Source organism: Artibeus jamaicensis, unplaced genomic scaffold (assembly GCF_021234435.1).
Source record: "Artibeus jamaicensis isolate MK-2021 breed Jamaican fruit bat unplaced genomic scaffold, CSHL_Jam_final contig_332, whole genome shotgun sequence".
NCBI classification, from domain to species: domain Eukaryota; kingdom Metazoa; phylum Chordata; class Mammalia; order Chiroptera; family Phyllostomidae; genus Artibeus; species Artibeus jamaicensis.
Window position 1 is genome coordinate 28,055,871 of NW_026521788.1, and position 5,349 is coordinate 28,061,219.

General features: G+C 41.1%; 1 pseudogene; it reads left to right on the forward strand.

The window, feature by feature from the left end:
• Positions 1–2,235: 2,235 nt before the first annotated feature.
• Positions 2,236–3,526, forward strand: LOC119038180 (60S ribosomal protein L4-like; annotated as a pseudogene).
• The last annotated feature ends 1,823 nt before the right edge of the window (positions 3,527–5,349 follow it).

Sequence of the window (5,349 nt, forward strand, 5' to 3'; positions counted from 1 at the left end):
TAAAAAGTACATCTTCATTATGTGGAGACATTGTCTTAAATGTGAATGCTAGTTAGTCTCTTAGCACATACTTCAAAGCATGTGTGTATAGATTTATGTATGTCTATATGTATAGGCTATATGCACACATGTTTCATATATACCATATGGCTTCTCCCTACCTCAGCTATCCATTACCAGTGTCACACTTTTTAACTTACAAATGTCAGTCATCTGAAGAGTATTGATTTCTAATACTCCATTTTAAAGAGGACTTCCTATATTTCCAGGTTTTAATAGTCCTTAGCTTTTATCAGACCTCATCAAAACTTCTGTATCCAAGTCATAAATACCTCTTTCATAATCCTTTTTCTCTCTGTTTCTAGTTTCTCCTTATGTGGGTAAGAGTTTGTCATATATTACTATAATTCAGTCTTGCAATCTCAAAAGCTTATAGGGTCAGGCAGGAAACATAAACAAGACAAACAGGCAGGACAGAACACAACAAGAAACCATAGGGAAGTGATGAACCAAACTGTGCTCTATCTAAAGGCATTCAAGTAGTTCTAATACAACATGTGAGCCAAAGAAAATCTGTCTCCAGGCTAAATTTGTCCATTTACCTCTTGCCTTACTTCCATTTATTGCTCTCCTCTAAAACCTCAACTTTTGTTGAACTCACTCTCTGCTTCCCCTTTGTCTGCATCCAAGTTATTTCATATTGCAGAAGAGAAAAATCATACTATCAAGCCAACCAGCTTGACTTTCACTATCACATCCAGAGGTAGGTTCTCTGCACTGAACAGCCATCTTTATAGCAGTTCCTAGAAAGCTTTCAATTCCTCTATCAGATATAACAAATCTATATCTCTTCTCTACATACTTTTTGTGTGTGTATGTCTGATAAAGGGTATTTTTAGTTTTTATTTTTTTAAGTTGAATTTATTGGGGTGACATTGGTTAATCAAATCATATAGATTTCAGGTATACAATTCTACAGTACATCATCTGTATATTGTATTCCGTGTTCACCACCTCAAGTGAAGTCTCCTTCCATCACCATTTATCCCCCTTTCACCCTCTTTTTCCTCCCTTGTTAAGTCCTCCCTATTTCCCCTGTTTCAACTATTGCAGAAGAGGGTGAGCTACCTCCCCTGTTAGCTGCCATATGTTAGGTCCTCAATAAACACTTGTTAAATGAAGGGATTAATCAAGACCAGGTTCAACATGCTTGAAATTCCAAGAAATCCAGGATAAAGTGTTGTTGCAAGAAAGATCTAAAACAGGGTTGGCTAACTTTTTTCTGTAAAAAGCCAGATAATAAATATTTCAGCTTTGTAGGTCATAATGTCTCTGTCACAACTATTCAGTGCTGCTAGTATGACATGAACACAGCAGCCATGGGTAATACACAATGAATGACAGTGGCCCCTCCTTGGACCACAGTCATAATTTGCAGATCCCTGGTCTAGATGAACAGTCTTGGCACAAACCAGAATCCTGGGCTCACACTGCTACTTGTGGAAGCTCAAGAAATTATACATGCATGTGCATTTTCACATCTGTACTATCTACCAAAAGGCCACACATCAGTATGGTTAAAAGTATGGACTCTAGAGCCAGATTTTCTGTCCAAGTCTGGGTCTTCCATGTATGTGATGTGTGACCATGAACAAGTCACTGCCCTCTCCCCACTTCTGTTTCCTCATCATAAGAATAGGGATAATAACAGTGTCTATCTGGTAGGGGTAATTGAGGATTAAATGAGACAATCTTTGTAAAACACTTAGAACAAATCTTGGCACAAAACTGCTGGATATATGTGTTGAGTAAACATGGAGTAGGTCCTTCTAAGCACTTTGCATAGACTGCCTCATTTTCTTCTCACAGAAGCCCAGTGAGGTAGGTATTTATTATAATGTATAATAAATGAGGTATTCTATTTTAAAGACATGAAAACTGGGAATTCAGAGACACTAGGTAAGATATCATGCTCACATACTTAACAAGTGATGGTATTAAGGCCAGAAAAATACATTTAGAGATTAAAAACTTCAGAAAAGAAAGTTATTGAAACTGATATATTTAATAGATTGGCTTTTGCACCAGTTTTAAAATATGGCTGCAAATACTCCAATGCATGTCTCATCAGGAGGAATTTTCTTCTCCTCAATCTAGGTGGATTTGAGACTACTTCAAACAAGAAGGAGAATGTGGTGATGTGACAGTCTGTGGCCTTTTCCTGTGGGAGCCACAGGGTTGAGAGGAGTGTGGCCTTCTCTCCACAGCATGGTGTGTGCTTGTCCACTGATATCAGTGTGCTCCAGAAAGGGGGACTCGTCTGGCAAAAATGTCACTTTGCCTACTGTGTTCAAGGCTCCCATTTGACCAGATATTGTGGACTTTGTTCACACCAACTTGGAAAAAAACAAAAGACAGCCCTAGGTTGTCAGGGACTAGCCAGGTCATCTAACCAGTGCTGAGTCTTGGTGTGCTGGCAGAGCTGTAGCTCAAATTCCCAGATTCAAGGTGGTGAGACTCATTGGTCTGGCCAGGGTGCTTTTGGAAATACGTGTTGAAGGGGCCTTATGTTTGCACCAACAAAAACCTGGTGTCACTGGCACCACACGGTGACAACAAAAGCAATATGCCATCTGCTCTGCCCTGTCTGCTTCAGCCTTGCCAGCACTGATCATGTCTAAAGGTCACTGTGCTGAGGAGGTTCCTGAATGTCCTTTAGTGTTTGAAGATAAAGTTGAAGACTAAAAGAAAACCAAGGTGCTGTTTTGCTTCTTAAGAAACGTAAGGCTTGGAATGATGTCAAAAAAGGTTATGCCGCTTGCCTCTCAGTGAATGTGACCTACAGAGCAAAATGAGAAACCGTCATTATATCCAGTGCAGGGGGCCTTGCATCACCTATAATGAGGACAATGGTATCATCAAAGCCTTCAGAGATATCCCTGGAATTACCTGGTTAATGTAACCAAACTGAGCATTCTAAAACATGCTCCTGGTGGGCATTTGGGCCATTTCTGCATTTGGACTGAAAGATAGTCCATCGACAAGGTAGATGATCTGTATAGCACCTGACATAAAGCTGCCTTCCTCAAGAGTAACTACAATCTTCCCGTGTGCATCATGCTCAACACAGACATTAGCAGAATCTCAAAAAGCCCAGAGATCCAAAAAGCCCTCCAAGAACCAGGCAAGAAGATTCATCACAGAGTCCTGAAGAAGAATCGACTGAAAAACCTGAGAATCACGTTGAAGCCAAACCCATATGCAATGGCCATGCACCAGAACACCATTCTTCTCCAGGCTGAGAAGCACAGGCTCCCAGTGAGTAGAGCAGCAGCAGCACTAGAAGCCAAATCAGGTGAGAACAGGGTTCCAGGCAATAAGCCTGTGGTAGGGAAGAAGACTGTCGGCATTAGGAAGCAGAAGAAAGCTTTCAGGAGAGAAGAGTCTACAGCTACCAAGAAAGCAACAGCTGAGAAGAAGCCCAGAAAAGAAACTCACCACAGAAAAAAGTATACCTGTGGCATAAACTTAAATTTATTTATTCCACAAAATTCAAATCACTGTTTACAGCTAATTTAGAATAAAAAACTAATCAAAGGCAGTGAAAAACATGGCAAAGAAAAGTGACAATATGTGCTTACAAAGGGTCACTCAGCTTGTGCCTTGTTCACTGGAACACAATCTCTTAAAAGAACTCTGAGCAGCCATATAAAAAACTCTAATTACCCTGAGGCCGTCATGGTGTAAGGACACCCAAACCATGTGGAGAGGCCAAGCATAGGTGCTTCCACCAATAGTCTCTTCTGAGTACAGTTTTGAAGTTATCTTAGCCCATGAGCCAAACATGAGTGAAAGCCCTCAAACAATTCCAGGCCTCAGCCATGGTGTATCCCACAGCCATTTAACTCTTCCCAGCTGAGACCCCAGAAATTATGGAGCAGACAAACCATCCCCTCTATGATCTGAATTCTTAAACCACAGAATCCACAAGCATAATAAAATAGTTGGTGTTCTACGGGACTAAATTTTGGGATGTCTTTTATTCGTACCTAGAGAATCAGAACAGCTTCTTCTCACGTTTTCCTAAACTAGAATTATAGTTTGTTCATCAATACTGGTCTTCCTTTATTTCTCCATGGCCTTGCTTTGCTCCTACCCTGAAAGTCCTTTGAGTCATCCAGCTTTAGAAGGAGCTGGGATTTGAACTCAAAAGTTTTCCTTTAGAGCATGGCTACTGATCTCCCACACTCTACTGAGTGATCATAAGCAAGTCATTTCATTTCTTCAGGTCAGTTTTGTCTTCTAAAATGCTGAGCAGAGACTGCATTGCAGGATTGCCGTGAGAATCAGACAATAACATGGGTGTAAAACTGCTTTTAGACTCCAGACCTTTGGCAAGAGACCTGGAGCAGAGGGCAGTTTTAATCTTCCTGGAGTTCCAGTCTTGCAAAGGAGCATTTGCCCAAACAAATCAATAATGTTGATGCCACAGCTATCAGAAGAGCAAGCACACTTCCCAGCATACACTAGGGGCTTCTAAAACATCTCTGTGTGTGCAAGTGTATGTAATTTAATAGCGGGCCAGCCTGGTGATTTTGAAACAACTCAAGTGTCTGACGAGAGCGAATGACAGTTCTTGGAACGAGGGCCATGAATTGCAACTACATTGCAAATCACTCAGTCGTGCTGTCGGGGGAATCATAGTCACCATATATATTTTCTTAAAAGTAGTTTCCCAGAGAACCTTTCATAAAATTCATGACTGTGACTGACCTCTGCTACGTGCTTTCCTTCACAGCTTCCCTTGCCCCCTCAAATATAACCCAGGCTTATAATGCACTCGTAGCAAGCACTGTTGATTGGATGCTGAATGGCCATTCCCAGCCCCCTTCTCCCTTTCTGCCTCCTTCTATAGAGTCCAGAACAGCAATACTTGCCATCCCAGCTTTCATGCATGTAGAGGTAGCCAGTGTCCACTAGGAATCAGCATAAGTCTTCTGGGAGAGGTCATTTACTAAATATTTCTTTTTCCTGATATAAGGACACATAATGATGGTACAGACTTTCCCACTTACTCTTTCTACTGTCTTGAGTACATAATGGATGGAACTACAGCACTAATCTTGTGACAGTGAGGGACACATCAGAGTTGTATATGCTCTGACATCTTTGAATCAACCACCTCTCTCTGTGAGAAATAGGTTCAGATTTGTGTATGCTGGCTGCTCAAGGTATATTTTCTTTCACTTGCAGATGCAGAAAATTCTGATATGAAACCTGGGCCACAGACAATTGAACCATTGTCCTAAGTGAGCAGGTAACTTCCCCGACCCTTATAAGGATGGTAGA